The sequence below is a fragment of the Ambystoma mexicanum genome, chromosome 8, assembly GCF_040938575.1.
Source record: "Ambystoma mexicanum isolate Mex_15411 chromosome 8, UKY_AmexF1_1, whole genome shotgun sequence".
NCBI lineage: Eukaryota > Metazoa > Chordata > Amphibia > Caudata > Ambystomatidae > Ambystoma > Ambystoma mexicanum.
In genome coordinates, this window is record NC_090929.1 from 1,324,681,408 (window position 1) to 1,324,703,277 (window position 21,870).

The following is a 21,870-nucleotide window of genomic DNA, read 5'->3' on the forward strand; positions in this document are numbered from 1 at the left end:
TTAGCTCCCTCCCCATTCCCATTGATCCCTATAGGGGCTTGAATGGGAATGGGGATGAACCGGGTCCGGGTTCCTCGAATGAGGAATTACTGGGTCCTCCAAGGTTGGAATGGCCCTGTAATTCCTCATTTAAGGAACCCAGACCTGGTACCTGGTAAGGGGGTAACCATGCCGCAAATTGCAACATGGTTGCCTCCAACCTTGTACTGACCGCCTTATTCTCACGCAAAACTTGTGGGAGAGAGTTCCAAACATGAGAACCAAACACAGAAAACTGTATGTCTCCCCAGGAAGAAGTTCGAGAGGTGGGGTTTATCAGTAGTCTCCGTCCTTTTGATCGTAAGGTACCATTTAGGCAATAGGATAAGATCGTAGAGCTCAAATACAGAGGAGCCAGGCCATGAACACATTTAAAAACAAGACACATAGGGCCTCATTAGGACCCAGGCGGTAAGGGGTTTACGGCGGCGTAAACAGCGCCGACCCTTACCGCCTGATTCCGAGGTCCCTTAGCGCCATGGAGGTTTTAACACCTGCTTTTAACAGGTGTTAAAATCCATGGCGCTAAGGGACCTTGTTGTTAATTACGCCACCGTAATTTACGGTGGCGTAATTAACGCCTTCCCCACTCCCATTATGCCCTATGGGGCAAAAATGGGAATGGGGAAGGGTAAATGGGTTAATGGGGACTTACCGCCCCACTCACCTCGGAATGGGGCGGTAAATCCGCCAACCACCATGGCGTAAACGTAGTTTACGCCATGGTGGTAAAGGTACGACCCAGGCGGTAACTTACCACCTGGGTCGTAATGAGGCCCATAATGTTAAATTCTATCCACCATTGTACCAGCGGACAGTGTATGCCTCTACAGATCTCTGAAATAGAGTCCCTTCCTGGTAGAGAAAAAATCATGCATACTGCTGAATTCTGTGGCACCTGCCAACGCTGAATTTGATATTTAGTGAGGCCAGCTAGCAGAGCATTGCAGTAATCCAGTTTCGAGTCTGTTAAGGTGCCTATCACAATGGGACGATATTTCTTCGAGATGAGGGGCAATAAATGTTTTAAGAACCTACGTTAAAAATACATGGACTCTATAATTTGGTTATGATATGATATTTTATTTGTATCGCGCTGATATACACGTGTTTCAGAGTGCAAGCTCACATGTCAATGACAGCTCAGGGCAGTCTCCCATACAAAACCCACATTTTTACAGACGTAGGCAAGCCAAACAAAGCGGGACAAGGGATCCCAGATGTAACTTTGGTCAGTTTATTTTTGGGGGCCAAGGATAATAACCTCTGTATTTGCGGGATTCAGCTGGAGTTTATTTTCCAGCATCCAGCATTGAATTATTTTGGCACATTTTACCAACCGTTCCATTGCATCTGCTGGATGGCTTAAGCAAACATACATTTTAGTATCGTCTGCGTATGAATGATACTGTAATTTAAACTGATCAAAAATATTGAGCAAGGAGCCAACATAAAAATTAAACCATATCAGATGTGGGCAAGGAACTACTGACAAAATATATGTTTTTTTCTACATATCTGGTTCTTAAGAAGTCTCCCATATGCCTGTTTTTTCTAGATGTGCAATTGGCTTTTGACTCCATTAATCATCATATACTGCGGTGAACGTTACTGGAATAGCAGCATGTAGCCGCTATTCTGCAGCTTTACACACACAATACAACGGTATCCCAATTTGGTGCGGAAAGGAGAGTTGACTGATGCAAATGCAAAAAAACGAGATGTAATTCAGATGTGTCTTCGGACCCCTGGACTTTTTATTTGTTGCATAGATTGAATTGTGACACAGTTTCGAGATCTTCATGTGGATGTGCCCATGATAGGAAAGTAACTACTGCCATTCTTATTTTACATGGAAAATGCCTCTCAATTATGGGTCACAGTGAAAGGCTTTTAGTAGTTTACACTTTATATTATGCTGTGTTCATTCTTTTCTTCTAGGTTCCTTGGTGATTGTTCTGATCCGTCCTTTTTTGTTTCTTCACAGTTATTTGCTTACATTGTACTGCCTGCAACCCTGCTCTGTTCTTCCTTTCTTCTAGGTTTCCTTAAGTGAACGCTCTGTTCTTGTTGTTTTCATTATCATTGGTTGTTTGCTTACATTGTACTGCCTGCATCACTGCTGTGCCCATTCTTTACTTCTAGGTTCCGTTGGCGATTGACTTTTGTCTATGTATTCCATCTGATTGTCTGTCATTGTGCTTTCCTCTGTGTGCCCCTCCTCCTTCCGTGTCCCCCACCCTAGTGTTTCCCCTGCCAATCTGCTCCCCAGGACTAGTGTTTCCCCGTCTGCCTGTTCCCCAATGCTACTCCCAGCCCCCTCCACCCTTCCTTATTCCCCCCACTATTCCTCTCTGCACCCTCTATGGTGCTTTCTGTCTCACCTATCTTCTCTAACTGCTTTTCTATCAACTCTCCTATCCTTCTCACTAAGTCTGGCACGAAGACGTTCAAAAGGGACTTCCAGGTCCCCACCCCAGACCTCCCTATTGCTGATACCTACACCAGTGCTTCCTCCAGACAGACCCTTACGGACATCCTCTCTGTTGTTCCCTCTCCATGCCTGTGGACCCCCCATATGGTCACTGTTCTCTCTCCTTTGTCCTCTTCACCCATTAAAGATGGCACCAAATGTGAGGCCCTCCTGGCCCCCTTACACTCCTCTAACACCATCATTAATGTCTACCTGAATGGCACCGTCTTCGTCCAAGGCCCTCAGGCCAAACTTCTCCTGATCGATAGATGCTTTCCATGCCTTATCAACATCCTTTCTTCTCCTGCTGTCTGTTATTTCCCCTCTCTGGCTCCCCTGCTGCATCTATGGCTGCCTCTGCTGCTTCACTGGCCACCCAGTTGCCTCCTTTCCCGCCACCCCTCTGGCACCCACCTCCTCCTGCGTGGCTACTTTGCCTTCTCCTTCTTCCTCCTCTGCCCATCCTCGGGCACCTACAACACTTCCGCAGGGTGTACCTCTGACCTGTACCCCTCCACAGTAGTCCTTCAAAGGGGAAAACCTGCTCCACATTGCTACTCTCAACACTCACTCAGCTGTCAAACACTCCTCTGATATCTGTAGTTTCTTGGAAGAACTCAATCTGGATGTACTCGGTCTGATCAAGATGTGGTTCATGACAAGCTCTATCACAGGCTTTGACACTCTCCTTCCTGATGGCTACAAGATCCTCTTTGCACCTAGAACCAACCATCCCGGTGGGGGTATAGCCTTCATCTTCCTGGAAATTATCCCTGCTTCTATCATTCCTATTCAGGACTACTCCTCCTTTGAATGCCTAGTCTGCAGGCTCTCTATCACCTCCTGGCTTTTCTCTCACTGAGGCCATTATCTAGAGGTCACCTGGCCAGGTAGCATCCTTCCTTTCTGAGTGGGCAGACCTCTTCTCCTCCCTCCTTGCCTCTACCTCTCAACTTCTCCTCCTTGGAGACCTTAAAATCCACTTGGATGCTTCCTGTCATTCTGCTGGACTATTTCCCAACCTCTGCGACTCTCTCTCTCTCTCTCTAACCTTCCCTCTGGCCTGAATCACTCTGCAGGGCATACCCTGGATGTTTTGGTCTCCTCAGACCTCCCCCTCTCCAACCCTCTCACCACTCCCCTCTCCTGGAGTGATCACTTTCTACTTTCCTCCTACCTCTCTCTATCTACCCCTCAGGCCAAGCCGACTCCACCTATGCCACCTACCTTCTCACTCATCCGACCCATGAAGAATGTGTCAGTTAAGGCTAACATCCTGATACAGCCCTATCAAACCATCATCTTTCTATCTCTAACACTCTTGATGTATGTGCCCCTGTCATGAGGATCTCCTTGAAGCCCAAATCCACCTGCAATACTTGGTATGACTCTGACCTCATCACCCTCAAACGCAAGTGCAGGGTGGCTGAGAGGAAGTGAAGGGCATCAGGTGCACCCTCTGACAATCTGACCTGCCTCCTGCTCCAAAGGCAATACAGACTCTCCATCATCGGCAAAAAGAGCACCCACATCCAAGCGTACACATCTCTGCAGCATCTAAACATTCAGTTGAACTCTTCAAAATCTGAAAGAGCTGGCTAATCCTGCTACAATCTCTACCACTCCTGTTCCCTTCCAGGCCCCCGCTTTATGGTCTTGGCTTCTCATGTCATCACTAAAACCCAAGACATCCTTTTCACCCTCTCTTCCTCTTCCTCGTCCTCCTCCACTTCTGGCCTGCCTGTGGCCACCGCTCCTCATCACTTTTCTTCCTCCATTCCCCTGTTCACCCCAGACGATGTTTCTAGACAAGTATGATCTATGAAAGTCTCATCAAAAACAGGTTCTTTCCTGATCATTCAGAACCATCAAGGACCACATGGACATCCTTGTTCCAGCCTTGGCAGATTTCTGCAATCACTCTTTTGCCACTGGAACCTTCTCCTCCCCCTTAAGCACTCCCTTGTGCACCCCCTCCCAAAGAAGCCCTCTGCTGATCCTTCCTCTCTGGCTAACTACTGCCCCATCTCTATCACTCCTTTCCTGGGCCACCTTTTGGAAAACCTGGCCATCTACCAGCTTAATCTAGGTTTATAGTCATAATGTCGACAGTCAAAATGTCGACAGTCAAAATGTCGAAAAAAAAATGTCGAAAAATAAAATGTCGACTTTTTTTTTTTAATGCATTTTTTTTTTATATGGGGGGTTCCCCCCCAACCCCCCTTTTTTAATTTTTTTTTTCATTTTTCCCTTTTTTTTAGCTCCCAAACCCCTAAAATAAATATATAATTAAAAAAAGAGAAAGTCGACATTTTTTTTTTCGACATTTTTTTGTCGACATTTTTGTCTGTCGACATTTTTTTTTCCACATTTTGACTGTCCACCCTTAATCTACACACTGAATCTGTTGGTTGTCTCCACAACCAACAGTCTAGCCTCAGAGAAGCCAGAAGAACGGAAAATGCTCTCCTGAAAATCACTGAAGACCGGCTCTCTAGCCTTGATTCTAACCTTCCTTCAGTCCTCATTCTCCTTGATCTTTCTTATGCTTTTGATACAGTCAACCATGACATTCTCCTCAATCACCTCTGTGATAACCTGGGTATCACTGATCAGGCCCTGGCCTGGCTGACATCCTTTCTCACCGATCGACCCTCTATGACTGTAGAGCTGTAAAACCTCTGAGGTTCAACTGGGTCCTTCCTCTCTTCTATCTCTCTCTCTACCTGTGGTGTTCCCCGGGGGTCTAACCTTTCTCCCTGACTGTTCAACCAATACCTGGCATCTCTTGCCCACTGCATTGCTGCTCTCTGCTCCAACTTTCAGTGTTATGCAGATGACAACCAGCTCTCCTTCAGTCTCCCCTCGGCCGCCTCTTCTCCTTCTATCATTTCGGACTGTCTGGCCGCAATTCAGGAATGGTGCGCTGCCAATGATATCTGCCTTTATGCTAGTAAGACTTAGATCATCCTCATCAGAACATCAGCTCCCTACTTTCCTCTCTCTATCTGGACGGCCCACTCTAGGCCCTTTTCCTGCACCTACATGTGAGGCTAAGAACCTAGGGTCATCTTCGACTACACCCTCTCCATCTCTCCTCACATCTCTGATGTCTCTAAGAAGTCAAACTATGAGCTGCACCTCCTCAGAGTTATTCTTCTTTTCCACACCTTCCACCAGAAGCTCACTTTCTCCAGAGATCTGGTCCTCTCTAGGCTGGACCACTGCAACAGCCTCTTTCTCAATCTTCCTGCCTCTACTCTCCGTCCCCTACAACTTATCCAGAACAGGACTGCAAGACTTGTCCTTGGCCTCAAGCCCAGGGATCGTGTCTCTCCAGCTCTGAAATACCTTCTCTTCATTGGCTTCTGGTGGTGGCAAGGATCAAGTTCAAGACCCTCTGCATCATCCACAAGGCTTTCTGGGGTCTGGGATCCTACTACCTCCGACTCTCTCCTCCTAAACATCTTCCTTCTCGAGCTCTCCGCTAATCTACCTCAAACTCTCTGAGGGTCAGTCGCTTTTCCAAGCAGAGAGTTGGGGGCACATCTCTACCTTCGGCTGGAGCGTCCCTCTGGAACAGCCTCCCTGCCTCTCTCAAACTTGAGCAGAGCCACCTCCGGTTCCGGAAGCAACTCAAGACCTTCCTCTTCAGTTCTGCTTTCTCTCTTCCTCTCCCCTGCTGATGTCCCGACTGCACCACTCGCTGGTCACCTGGCCACCGTCTGAACTTGTGCACACAACCCTGCATATACAGTTGCACCTTTCACTGCCAATTGGCTTCTCCAGCGTTTGTGGTCTGTATCTGTAACCCTACAGTCCCTTCTATCTGCACTTATGAGCCACCCGTTGGCTGCACCTTGAGTTACCAGCCCTTCTCCCCTCCAGCCCCACTCGGCACTACTCCCCTTCCACTTGCCTGCACTTGCGAGATCTGAATGACACAAGGCCTAGTAAGATTGTTGTTTTTGTCTTCCCAGTGTGTCCCCCCCTTGTCTTTTCACGCCTATAAACAATTGTGTACAGGTGCGTTATAAAGGCCACATCATATCATAACAACAATCTTGAATTGAAGTTAATATGGAGACGACAAAGATCTTGAAATAGGGAGCTCTGCACCAGTTTAAAGCATTTTTTTCTATTGGCAACACACCGCTTGAAACAGTTAAGTCTACACATGTGGTGTTCACGTTTACTAGTAATTGCTATTGGCAAAATCATATTAAACCAGCTAACATTACACTAAGCATAGAGTGGATGGAATTACAGGGGTTCCATAGGAGAGCAGGAAGTCAAACCGTGTCTTCTACACTCAAGGAGATTTCTGTTTGGTCAACCCCAGAATCAGGCTATTTGGTTTGGACACAGAAACCTAAGAACTTTGGGTCAGAATAAGAAAATACATTTTCCAGGGTATTATTAGGTGCTCCAAACTTGGCCCCAAAATTACGTTTTCGTTTAGAGCTGGATATAAGAAGCTTCTACACATTCTCAGCTCTTAAAACTCTTGCGTATTGGCTTTCTGTTCGCCATTGGACTGAATCTGACCTTTATCAGCTCCTGCATTAAAAGGTGGCAGGTAGTGGTCGAAGTGGGCGGTTTGAAGCCGTGCTCCCCTATTTTTTTAAATTACATATTACCATTCCATGATTTTATAATAAAAAGAAACCATTCCAGAACGGTTTAGTTTTAAAATAGAAGTGTAGGAAGAACTGCACTGAACATTCCTTTAAACAGCAAGCGCATAGGTTTGGGAGGGGGTTTGTCGATGGGGTTTATAGGGAGCGGGCAGCAGAGAACATACTTTTTATACACTTCAACCACTGGTGACAGGTATGTCAAGGGCTACATTTTAGCATGGCTCATGGATGTGAAACCCCTTATTTTATGTTTGAACTAATCTCTTCTGTGTGTTCTTCATGAGCACATTGTCATGTGTTACCACAGTGTTGTTAAAGAAGCTTTAGGAGTTCTGTCCAGGAAATGAGATTGATACATTGTTAACTTTCAGTGCTGCTATAAACTACTTATTGGTTAAACAATTCCAGGACATTATTAGTATTTAGATCAAATGAGGACTGTTTTAGTTATTTAGCATAGTTCCTACACACAAATGCGTTATTTTATCTATGGCTTATCTCGTCTGTGCTTTTTTTTTCTGAGCAGATGATCATTTTGACAAATGTGTTGAGAAATATGCTTTTTGGAATTGTGTTCATGAACATTCAATTGATAAATTGTTGAGTTTGAATGCTTGGTGTAAATTACTTATTGCTTAAAATAATTCCAGGAAATGAGGAGTAGTTAGTTCAAATAAGGCACACACAATTATGTTTATTGGATTTTAAATTATGTTTAGAAACTCTCGTTTTTGCTACTGTAGGGAATTGAAAGAAATAGTGTAGTCCAAGAGGACAACCCTCTTCTCCAGTGGGAAAGTAGGGATATATAACAATCAGCGCAAAGAGAGGTGCCCATTGGGAATTATTCAATACTGATTTTAAACTGGAAGGAAGCCTGGGCTTCCTGTACCTCCAGATGGAGGTTGTGAGGTTGTAGAGAAGGGACTAAGTACCCCCACCTCAACCACTTTGCTCAGAATGCCTATATGTTGAAAAACCAGAGTATGTGTCCTATGAAGAACAATTGAAACAACAGATGCCAAAGGAAATCCTAGAGGCAGGTTCCTATTGAGAAAACCATACCTGCATTCAAGACAGTATGATGGCTGTCTAAACAAAATCCCAGAGGAAGCAGGATGCCTGACTGACGAAGCAGACTGGTGACGTCATGCAAGAGTCGAGCTGACATACATAGAAGAGATGCCGAGACGGGAGAATGTGGATATTCCAGAAGGCATCACAAAAGTATAAAGGATAAGCAACATCTTGGGCTCAAGATGAAGAGACTTATGCTGAAGAGACAATGGCCCTCATTACGAGTTTGGCGGTATCCATGCCGCTATTGGCAGCATGGCTGCCGCCGAAATCGCGTCGGGGACCGGGTCCTCGGAATGAGGACTTACTGGGCCATTCCGAGTTCGGAAGGCCCGGTAATTCCTCCCTCCAAGGACCCGGACACGGTCCTTCCTCATTCCCATTTCAGCCCCCATAGGGCTGAATGGGAATGGGAGAGGGAGCAAACAAAGGGCCATTACGAGATAGCCCGTTCTTTGCTCCCTCTTCCCCTCGCGGGACCCGGTAAGCAAGGTCGTCTTCGGCTGAGCAGAACAGAAATTAGTTACAATTTTATGAAGGAATGAACCTCCTGTTCAGAAGCTTGGAGAGAACAAAGAAGACACCAGGGGCTCATTGGAAAATATTCCTTTTTAATACACTGAAAGCTCAATTTCGTGGTCTCCAGTCACATGGGTAAACGGAGTTGGATGAGCATGATGGTCACACCTAAGCATGAGGGCAAAGAACGCCTCTCCTCCCCTGTATATTCCAGTGCAAAGGAACACTCCCAAGGACAAGTTCAAAGGCTCTAATTGACAACCGACCACTGAGGTGATGATGGATGATGTTCTAAATGGTGGGAAGCGGATGTTTAAGACTAACTCACCAGCACCTGGCAGCCTGGCCTGCGTGTGGATAGAGTGGGTTGAAGCATTCAGATGGAGATTATAAGCTAACCAATGATAGAGGATCACATGAATGGGGGTCCTATAGTTAAGTAGCGAATGGGACAACGTGTATTTAGTGACGTTCATAGTGATCTGTTTTGAAGGAAGGGCTTAGTTGCCCGACCTGATGTTAAGAAACCTATCACCTTTCTCACGCTCATTAGATGAGTATGGATTGTATACTTAGATGTTCCCTTAGACCCTATCACTCTCTTCATTAGGTTTTTGTAGTTTCCCACATAGGATGACGTTAGCAATACGCAGGTTATATGTCACCTATGATGAGATTTTAGTATTAAGGTGTACTTTTTATGAAGTTCTTTGAGAGCCTTACTATGATACATCCAATGACCTTTGTTGTACTTCCTGTTTTAGATTATTGATATTAAAACAGCTATCTTTTTGCCAACTTTCTGAGTCGTTTCATTTATTGATGTTTGGGTAACCTCTGCATCCCCATCCCTCTCAAATATATTGCTGACCCATCTTAAAGGGCTGGAAGTTCTCCAGTTCAAGATTGCAACCCTAATATGTTCCATATTTCAAAAATAAATTAAGACAAAATAAGAAAACACTCATATAATGTCAGCAAATGTTTGGCATATCTAATGACATTTATTTACATCAGCAAATGCATATTTATACAGCTGAATCAAATTCAGCAGCAGATACACAGCAGTTGCCTGCCATTCCACTTCTGCATTTATTTCATGGGTAGATGGTTCTGTATGTAGCTTCAGTAGTTATCGAATTTCTATGGCACTCCAAGCATTATGGATTGGCTTTATTTCATGTTTTTTTCTGTATTTGTTAGTTTTCCAGTTGATTCTGTCAATTTGGTTGCTTTTGTATTAATATTAATTTCTTTTCTTTTCTGTTGAAATATGTTTCGATTCAACTTTTTAAAGACGTGAGAATGCTGTTCTGCTAAATTTCCTTTTTTCTTAATATTTTGCATTTATTTGTAGGTTGATGCTGGATATTAGGTCCTTTCTTGGGCGGTACTAACTAATCTTGTCATGGAGGAATTCATCTCCTTGTCTGTGGAAGGCTTTGTGGGCAATGCAGAGTGCTTTGATTGTGATTTTCTTTTTTACTGGTAACCGGTGTAGGCTTTTCAGTGCTGGGGTGATGTGGCCTCTTCTGTTTATTCTTAATAGGATACTTGCTGGTGAATTTTTCACCCTTTTGAGTTTCTTGGTGAGTCTTTCTGGCATTCCTAGGTAGAGGCTGTTTGTGCAATAAATTCTCATGAGTATCAGGGATACGATTGTGAGGGTTCTGTAAGGGAAGGAGTGGTGGAGGAGTATTCCTCCGAGTAGTTTCAGGAGGAAAATTCATTTTGTGGTGATTGCGTTGGAATTGTCCATTTGTATTCCTAGGTTATTTACTACATTGGTAGTCTCCGGTTGCATTCCCATGCTGGACGGCATATCATATCCTGCCGGTCAGAGCATTATTTTCATTTTTGCTGGGTTCTGTTTATGGTTGTTCGTTCTTATCCAACTGTAGATGTCTGTGAGTCAGTTGTCGAGGCAGTTATTTTGTTCCTCGGTTCTGTTTGTTTTCACAATCAGCTGTGTGTCGTCTCCATAGTTGTAGGCGGTAAGTGTGGATTTGAATGATTTTCATCATTGGGCGCATATAGAGTTGAAAATCAGAGGCGAGAGGCTGCATGCCTGTGGATCTGCAGAGTCTCTGCAATTTTATGTCAGTTTATACATGTTAACAGCATAGGTACAGAGATTGACCTTTCTTAGAAATAGTAAGTAATGAAGTAAACAAAAAACTAACATCATGAAATGTTGATTATACATGTGTAATTTGAATACAAATGTATTCCTGGTGTGTGTGTAATAGGCTAATGCTTAAGGTGTGCTATTCCATTAGAGTCTTCAGGGAATACCTGGTCCACCTCCAAGATGTCATTGAATGGCATATGCGTAGCGACCCACTTCAAGAGAGAGGATCTGATGGCTGTATGATGTGCTTACCCAAATCTCTGCAGCTTTCTCTCACTAACATCATTGTGTCTCTCCCAAATTCAGACCTCATTGATTCCTTGCTCCTTTCTAGTGTGAAACACATTGGATGCATACTTTTTTTGTGGCAGTATGTGTTACTTACAGTCACCAAGCCACAGAATATTGGGTTAGGCAATGATAATATAGAAAATGTTGATCCCAAAAGGACAAAGTTATGCCAGTGCAGTCATGTATTTAAGCTTCTATAAACTTCAAAATACTTCACACAGAACCTTACACTTCAGAAGGTACTCCCACTTAGTCTAGTGTGAAAGACTGAGATAGGACAATGCAAGCAGGCAAGAGAAAGAAACACTGCTGGGTTGTTCTCAGAGAGGCGGGTAAGAGATGGGATGTGTCTTGCATGGTACTTTGAAACACTATTTAGTTGTATAAGCGCCTAAGAATTGCTCAATACAATAAAATAAATAAACATTTCAAACCTAGTGAAGGAATGTATATTTTAGGCAGAGCCAGTCGTGCGTCCATCTGAGTTGAGCCTGTTGCTCTGTTGCCTACCATGCCCATCTATGTTTAAGCTTGGGATAGGCAGCACAGTCAGTCACATTTTAGACAATTGTATTTAGAAAATTAATCAGACTGTTGGCCACATTTTCAATTTTGTTTCCATGACCTGTGTAGGTACCAATTTGTACGGCTCTTAAGATTGAACTAAAGCCTCTAAATGGGTAAACATATTCAAGTACAGCAGTAGGAAACAGTAGCAAAATACAGTTGGGAAAACCATACACTGGAACCGAAGGGAGGAAAAACAAGTATGGTAGTGGAACACAATACCAAATTACAGTTGGGAATCCTACACACTGGACCCTAAGGGAAGAGGTCAAGTAAGGTAGTGGAAAACAGTAGCAAAATACAGTTAGGAATCTAACACCTTGGACCCTAAGGGAAAAAAGCAAGTATGGCTGTGGAAGCAGTAGCAAAAAACAGTTGGAAAAACCATACACTGGACCCTAAGGGAGGAAAAACAAGTATGGTAGTGGAACACAATAACAAAATACAGTTGGGAATCCTACACACTGGACCCTAAGGGGAGAGGTCAAGTAAGGTAGTGGAAAACAGCAGCACAATACAGTTAGGAATCACACACCCTGGACCCTAAGGGAAGAAAAGAAAGTACGGCTGTGGAAACAGTAGCAACAAAACAGTTGGGAAATCCACACCCTTGATCATAAGGGAAGAATGGCAGATATGACAGTGAAAAGTAGTAGCTAAATATATGTTGGGAAGCACTGTGTGAACATAATGCAATGCAGTGGAACAAAACAACAGCAATATTAAGAAATGAAGCAGTACAGCAATGACATAGTGCCTGATCACGACTTTGGCGGTAACCCTTAAATCTGGCAGTAGCACTATTACCGCCGGATTTAAGGGTCCGCCAAATCAGGACTTCGGCGGATCGCCCCAGCTCTGGGGTAAGAGCGCGAATTTTCCCCATTGAGCCCAATGGGGAATGGGGCATTCCCGAATGGGCTCAATGGGGAATTACATTACCGCCAAACTCATGATCCGGCGCTATTAGCACCGGGGAGTTCGGCGGTAGGGCTAATACCGCCAAAGTCGTGATCAGGCCCATAGTCCTCTACCTGTTTGTGGACTTTGAGTGTGAAACATTGCAAGGCTGGGGACTCAGGCCGAACAGGAAAACAGAAATGGAAGTTGACCACAGGAAGGTGCCCTTTTCCTGAGCCCTTAGCCAGCTGCCAAGGAAGGGCTGCTCTGTGGGGTTCTATTAAGAAGCTTTTCTCTTTTGTCCCCAGTACAGGAACTAACCAATCAGTATGCAGGGGTTGGTCTGGAGGAGGGATGATGATGACGTGAGGAGGAATGGAGGTTTCCCACCGCGGCTACTGTGAAATTGAGTGGGAGAGTCTGTGCATGGGAAAGAATCTCAGGGATCAGAAGAGGGCCATAGGTCCAACAAAACACTCACCAGAGGTCTGTGCAGCCGTGGATGGGTCCTCGCTGATGCCATGCCTTTCTAGTAAGACGATTTTTCATTCCATGAATTAGGGGTCATGTTTCTGGAGCAACAGGTACCAACCAATCTGAATACAGGAGTGGGCTGGAGGAGAGAGACATAGGGCCTAAGGGGGAATGAAGGCTGTCCACCACAGCTAGCGCAGAGTTGGGTGGGATGGTCTGTGCAAAGGAAAGTGTCTTGGAGATCAGGAGATGGACGTGGGCCCAACAAAACACTCACCAGAGGTCTGTGCAGCAGTGGATGCATCATTGTTGCTGTCTCTAAATTCTAGTAAGAGGATTTCTCATTCCATAAATGAGGGGTTGTGTGCCTGAAGCACCAGGAACCAGCCAATCAGGATGCAGAGTGCGGGCTCACAGAGGGACGAGGAGCGCCTAGGGGAATGGAGGCTGCCCACTGCTCTAGCGTGGAAGCTGGTGGCAGGGTCTGTGCAGGGGAAAGAGACTTGGTGGTCAAGAGTGGGCCTTGGGTTTATCAAAACCCTCACCAGAGGTCTTTGTAGGCAAGGATGGGTGCTCGCTGCTGCCTGTCCTTTCTAGTAAGAGACATTCTCATTCCATGAATGAAGGGTTGTGTTCCAGGAGCACCAGGAACCAACCAATCATGATTCAGGGTGTGGTCTGGAGAAGGGATAAGGAGGGCCTAGGGGGGAATGGATGCTCCCAACCATGGCTAGCGTGGAAGTAGGTGGGAGGGTCTGTGCAGGGGAAAGACTGTTGGGGGGCAGGAGATGGCCATGGACCCAACATAACACTCACCAGAGGTATGTGCAGATATGGATTGGTCCTCGCTTCTACCTGGCCTTACTAGTAAGATCATTTATTTCTGGTTCCATGAATAAAGGGTTGTGTTCCTGGAGCACCAGGATCCAACCAATCAGGATGCATTGGGCAGGCTGGTGGAGCGACAATAAGGGCCTAGAAGGAATGGAGGCTGTCCACCATGGCTAGTGCAGAAGTGGTTGGGGGGCCTGTGCAGGGGAAAGTGTCTTGGCACTCAGGAGCAGACCGTGGGCCCAATAAAGCACTCACCAGAGGTCTGTGAAGCAGTGGGTGTGTCATCATTGCTGTCTCATCTTTCTAGTAAGAGGATTTCTCATTTCGCGTTTATGGGGTTGTGTTAATGGAGCATCAGGAACCAACCATTCAGGATGCAGGGAGAGGGCTGGAGAAGGGCCTGGGGGGAATGGAGGCTGCTCATTGCCGCTAGTACAAAAGCTGGGTGGAGGGTCTGCGCAGGGGAAAGAGTCGTGGGGTCAGGAGAGGGCCATGGGCTCAACAAAACTCTCACCACAGGTAATTGAAAGTGTGGATAGGTTGTCACTGCTGCTTGGCATTTCTAGTAAGAGGATTTCCTGTTCAATGAATGGGGGTGGTGTTCCTGGAACACCAGGAACCAACCCATTAGTATTCAGGGTTAAAGAGGAGAAGGGATTAGGAGGGTCTAATTGGGAATGGAGGCTTCCAACTGCAGCAGGTGTGGAAGTGGGTCGGAGGGTCTGTGCAGGGGATAAACTCTCGGGGTTAGGAAAAGCCTGTGGGCCCAACAAAACACTCACCAGAGGTCCATGAAGCCATGGATGGGTCCTCGCTGCTGCCTGGCCGATCTAGTAACAGGATTTCTCAATCTGTGAATGAGGGGTTGTGAGAGTACCAGGAACCAACCAATCAGGACGGAGGGGCAGGCTGGGGCAGAGATAAGGAGGGTTTAGGGGGGAATGGAGGATGCTGACCAGAGCTAGTGCAGAAGTGGGTGGGATTGTATGTGCAAGGCAAAGTGTCTTGGCGGTCAAGAGAGCACTGTTTGGCGCAACAGAACACTCAACAGAGGTCTGTGCAGCTGTGGATGGGTATGTGCTGCTGCCTGGCCTTTCTAGTAAGAGGTTTTCTCATTCTATGAATGAGGGGTTGTGTTCTTTGAGTACCGGGAACCAACCAATCAGGATGCAGTGGGTGGGCTAGAGGAGGAATAAGGGAGGCCTACGAGGACTGGAGGAGGCCCACCATGGCTAGCACGGTAGTGGGTTGTAGGGTCTGTGCAGGTGAAATGGGGTCAGGAGAGGGATGTGTGACCAATTTAACACTCAACCGAGGTCTGTTCAGCCATAGATGGGTCCTCGTTGCTGCCTGGCCTTTCTAATAAGAAATGTGTTTTTCTGTGTGGTGGAAGTCAGTCTGACGTTGAACATTCAGGCCCTGCAGATCCAGCAGGAGGGCAGGAGCCCATCCTTCATCTTCGTCAACCTGATCCACTGCAGTGCTTCCATCCGATGAAACTGCAACAGAGGCTGCCATCACAGTCTGTTCCTCTACGCACTTTTGAGCAGTCCAGCATTCCTGCCCAAATAAGCAGAATTTGCTGTTCCACAAAGCAGGTCTAAGAAACTCCGCAATCCTACGGGAAAATCAGCTGTTCGCCATGATTCCCCATGAGGCCCGTGCCCTAACATGGCTGCCGCACCATTTTGTTTGTAGGTTGCTAAGCAATGGTTATCTCCAATCTGCTGCATGACCCCATTGTCTAAGATCATTGTTTTATCTTGGCTTGCATTACCGTAAGGCGAATCCGGCCCTTCCCACATAAGGCCCTCCATTCAAGGCTAAAACCTGTCTGAGCCTGTCTATGCCGGGCGCGCCGGCCGTCGGCCTTCCACTCTACTTCTTGAGAACTGTAAGTACACTGACTTGTTTCTAACCTGCGGCCAACACCTTCTGTCGCCTATTACTGGCCTGGGTAGTGCCTCTAGCCCTTTGGCCACTCCCTGCGCAATCGACAAAAGTGGTTGTTGTCTCCCATTATGACACACTCTCATCTTGTCTCGAAACGCTGACTTGTAAGCCCTTTAGCTGCACATTAACGCCCCTACATCTGGACCTGCACCTCCAATCTATTCTACCACACATGCATGGTCCAGCGTTATCAGCACCGCTACTGTCTCTGTACTACACTAAGTGGAACAACCATAACTTGCCTTACCTCATTTGACCTCAACATGCTCTACGAATAACGTTACTGTTAGGGTCTCTATTTCCAAATGTTTGCTGGCTCACATTGTATATCCTTATTGTAACATAGTGATGTTGTTTAGGTGCACCTATCCTTGAAAGCACTGTTCTAACACTAAATTAAATCATGTTCTCACTATTTGCTCAGCTGAAACAAAATACCTCTTTTATGGTACATCGATCACAGTAACAAAGTGTCAACTATTGTATTTTGTAGCAGAACTGCCTGTGCCCTGGCAGCCGATTGTCAACAGTATGCGACACACAGTACTCTTATCCTAGTTTGATTTCTGCTCATTTGGAGCGCCCTTGCCTACCAGTACAGATTGTGCTGTATTACTGTTGCCTATGTGAATGCTCTTGTCAGAGTGTTCTTCTGCACAGTACCTTCCGCATCACCTATACATATGCTGGTACGCTTACCTATTATACTGCTTATCATTATAGTCACTTCCATTTCCTGTCCTCCAATCGAGAATAATTTCTGCTGTACCTACTGCATTGATATGAATGGTTATTTATAACACGCTTAATATCCAGTAGTCTCTAAGCGTAGACCCGGGGATCAAACCTGTGGTGCTCTGTGTCGTCTTGCTTCTAAGGTGAGCCCGTTGCCCCCAAGCTATCCTCCTGAGACTTTTTGACATTCCTGCTTTTAGACCTACTGCAGAACAACGTGTGCTGTCACCTACTGCATTTTTTGTTTCTAGACTCGCTGTAGAATAACTTGTGCTCTACCTTTTGTTTTTAGACTCATTCTAGATTCCATTTTAGCATTACTTGCTTTTTTATTGCTGTGCACATTAGAATTGCCCACTCCCATGTATCTTACACCCTTGTTATTTCTGACCTAATTGACCTACCCACCGAACCTACTCATGTCACAAATAGCGATACTATCCTCAATTCACTTGTATGCGCAACCCTAGTCACCAATCTTGCTCTGTCTAAAACAGTGACTAACGTAATGCTCATCTGCCTCTTATGCACTATTCCTCACCTAAGTCCTAAGGCTCCCACTCCGGCTATACCATCCCTACTTCAGGGTGGTGCCATAACTATGGCTAATAGGCTCTTCAGGCCCCCCGTCATTAGTAAACCCCTACCACCCTCCAACCAAATCAGACCAACTTACTTCCTGCCACCTCTCTTTCCTACACAGAAGGAAACACTTGTGATCAGTGAAGACATCATACCTTCATCTGAACTAAACCCAGCCCAATGAATCCAGCATTATGCTAGTAGACCCAAGCCTAACCAACAATGCATCACAAGTTGGAGAAATCATAGACTAGGATCTAGACTTGCTACTCTTTCCTCCACAACCACTGCAGGGATTACTCAGCCCCCCTTCAAGATGGGCACAGTCAACCATACGGCCAAAACTCATTCCTGATCATGGTCCCTCATCCCTTTCCCGTAAATGTTCAACCAAAAACATGACTAAAGAAACACCTGCAATTAGAGGAGCACTCATCAATGTTAGATCACTAGTAGCCCATGCCACTGAAATCGCTGACATTATCATGGCCAACCAACTAAATTTTCCAGCTGTCACAGAATCATGGCTTCACAAAGAAGCTGGACCAGCCCTCCCATTAGCTGTCCCAGAAAATGTCACCATCACCAGATTAGTTAGAGAAACGTCCAAAGAGGGGGGCATTGCATTCATCTCTAAATCTAATTTGGGCCTGAGAGTGCTTGAACGCATGCCACTTCTATCTGCAGAAATACTCTCAGTCAAACTACCATTATCAGCCTCATGTACTATCACCATGCACCTTGTCTATAGACCCCTGGTCCCCATAGGGACATTTGAAGAAGACATAATGACCCTGCGCAATACAAATACCAAACCTGGCTCCCAAACTATCATACTTGGAGACTTTAACCTGGGCCTGAACAATCCAAATGACGCCAATGCTACTATTTTAGCCAACACTATCACAGAAGCAGGCCTCACCCTTAGGAGCTATGGACCCACACACACTAAAGGTTGCATCTTGGATTGGCTTGCAGATATCAAGTGTACATCCTCCATAACTATTATTGAACTTTGTGCCTGGACAGATCACTACATGATCTCATTCACAATACAAGACAGCCCACAAACGATTCCAGCTAAGACCATGGCCCCACCAGCATTAACACGAAAGAAAAAGAATATTACAGTGAATAACCTCCTGCCTTTTATCCAGCCAATCATCAATCCAATGAACCCATCACCTGACCCGACAGCTCTAGTCGACCTTTACAACAGTACTATCAACATCGATATTGACTCCATTGCGCCGCTCAAACTTAGTAAAGTGAAACCCAGAGCTCACCTGAACTCATGGTTTACTCCTAACCTCAAAGCCCTACGTAATGAAAAAAGACATGCAGAAGCAATATGGAAAAAGAACCTGCCTGAACAGAACAAGAAAAAGTTCCATGATCTTGCAAATAGGTACAAAAAGGAAATCATTAAAATGAAAAAGATAGATTCAACAAACAAATTAAAAAATCTAACTCTAGTACTAGGGAGCTCATCTCTATCCTAAGAGAATTATTATCCCCTACCACTCCCATTGACTCGTGCATCAACAACAAAACTTGGTGCAACGACATTCAAACTCCCCTTTGCAACAAAATAGCCATGCTTCAAGGAAAAATTGCAGCTAAAAAAAACACACTGCACAAGATCGCACTTGAGACACAAGAAATCATAATTCAAGAAATCGCCACCAAACAAATTAAACCTAGGAACCAGTTTAAATTCAAATCTATTTCCACAATAGAGTTTGAAAATATCATCACCTCTATTAAACCTTATTGATGCCTTGGGGACACTTGTCTGGCACTGATTATTAAAGAAGCAGTCAAGGACCTAGCTCCCTTCATCGCCACTCTCATCAATTCCTCATTTAAAACTTGCCTTGTGCCCACTAACCTGAAAAACCCTTACAACAAAAAAAAAACCGAGACCCAAGTATTCCCACCATCTACAGGCCAATCACAACGGTTCCTTTCCTCCTAAAAATCCTTGACAAGGTGGCATACCTCCAGATTCAATCATACCTGGAGATAAACAACTTATTAGGCACCCGCCAATCAGGTTTTAGACCAGGACATGGGACAGAGACTGCCCTCATTGATCTGAAGAACCAATTAGATGACCGAAAAGACAAAAGAGAAGCCTCTATCCTTCGCTTGGACTTATCCACCAACTTGGTTGACCAAAAAATTCTGTGTCACCATCTAAAATCAGCTGCCCATTTATCAAAGGAAGCAACTACATGGATCAACTCCTTTCTTGAGAACAGATCCATGAGAGTATTCTCACCGTCCTCGGCAGCGGATCCAGTTCCAATTACATGTGGAGTACCACAGGGAGCCTGTGTTTCTCCAACTATGTATAATATATTTACCAAGCCACTCTTTGACATACTAGATAATCTGCGTGTCTCACCTACCACAATGCTGACGACACCCAGATTCTCATCCCTATCCAAGGGCACTATGACACAGATGTAGCCATGATCAATAGAATCTGCCTAATCATTCAAACTTGGATGGCCACCCATGGCGTGTGCATCAATGATAAAAAGACCAAACTCTTAATCATTGGATCAACTAACAGACTGAACACCCTCCCACCCCCACAATATAACTCATTCATTATTGATGGAATTAACATTAAAGTCTCTAAGGAAGTTAAAACCTTAGGCTTTTATCTGGACTTATCACTTAACCCCGATAAACAAGTCAATGTGACCGCCTCTACCACTAGCTATACTTGCAAATTGATTCATGCATGTAAACCATTCCTGTCCACTGAAAGTTGCACCACAATTGCACATGCCCTGATCCTATCCAAGTTGGATTATTGCAATGCCTTATATCTGGGCACCAGAAAACATACTATAAATAAACTACAAACCCTCCAAAATATTGCCTTAAGATCTGCACTAGGTATCCCAAAAACTGAACACATATCCCAGGCCAGACGTTCTACCAACTGGCTAGCCATAAAAGATAGAACAAAGCTTAAATCACTAAATCTTACTTACAAATGTCTTTTCAACAAGGCCCCACACAAGCTTGTAGTAGATTCACTAGACATACCTCAGAACGCCCCATCAGAAAGGCGCAAACGAACAGCCTCAGAGTCCCCAAATTCAATCTCAAAACAGGAGGAACCAGCTTTTCAGTCATGGTGGCCCAATTATGGAATTCCATTACTGACTCCTTAAGACCCTTACCATCTTTTCGCTTATTTAAGAATAATGCCAAACTCTGGCTGCATTCCTGTGATATCTGACCTCCTGCAACCACCATACTCAAACTTATCAGCACCTTAAACTGTAAATACTATTAACCTGTGAAGTAAACTGTATATTATGTAGTATGATATAATAGAATGTAACTGATGTTATTGCGCTTGTATTTACATCATAATCACTTGTAACCTATGTAACGTGCAATGCGCCCAGATGCCTAAGGGCCCAGTGTTTAGTTTAGTTTAGTTTATTCATTTGTATTGCACACCAAACCCGAGGGTACGAGGGTGCAGGAGCAACAAGGTTATTCACAGCTTAGTTACATGTTACAATGCATTACAATAGTTACAATAGGATCAAAGATGGTTACAGCAGTCACGATAAAGACAAAGGTTTGCAGATTTACAAGTATCCATATTGACATAGTGGAATTCGCGGTCATTGTTCTTTATCCAATGTATGTAGTTGGACTAAAGTGTGAGTAGGTTTGGGGTGTCCTTAGCGAGGGTGGTAGGGAGTTCCAATGCTGGGCTCCTTTCACTTGGAAGCTGTTGCCACCCATTTTGGTGCGTTTGAACCTGGGAACTGTGAGTAGATTGGCGTTGGAGGTTCTAGTAGGTCTGTTGGACGTGTGTTTACTTATTCTATCGACTAAGTAGTGGGGGCAGCGTTGTTGAGGCATTTGTGTGTTAGTGAGCCTACATCCTATAGATAGGATTTTATCTATAGTGTTGAGCCAGTTATGGGCTCTCCTAATGTTAGAGATAAGTTCTTTCTTGGGGATGCTAAGCGCTGCTCTGAGAGCGTTGTTTTGTAGAGTCTGTATTTTGTTGGTAACCTGTTTGCTAGCTCCTACGTAAAGGGCATAACAATAGTCCAGTTTTGATAATACAAGGGCTCTGGCTCATGTAATGCAGCTCTGGGTGGATAAGAAGGGTTTGGCTGCTCTTATAAGCTTACATGTGTAGTCTGTGGAGGATGCCATGGAACTAACCTGTTTATGGAACGAGAGAGAGGAGTCAATGTATATTCCTAAGGTTTTCACTTCCTTAGCTACTTTAATCAGGTTCCCGTCTATTATGAAGCTGGTGTAGTTGTGGTCCAATTTGGTTAGGTTTGCGGTGGAGCCAAGTATGATGAGTTCAGTCTTGTCATCATTCAGGCATACACTGTGAGATGCCATCCATGCCTGGATGATGAGGTACACCTTGTTCACCAAGGCCAAATCATGATTATAATCTCCTGTCAACGGGATGAGGATCTGGGTATCATCGGCATAATTAGTGTAGATGAAACCTAGACCATCTAGATCATCAAACAGGGGCTTTGTCAACACATTGTACAGTGTAGGGGAGACGCATGAGACCTGGGGGACTCCGCATGTAATGGGGATGGGGTCGGCGGCAGCTGTGGTGGAGAAGACACGTATAGATC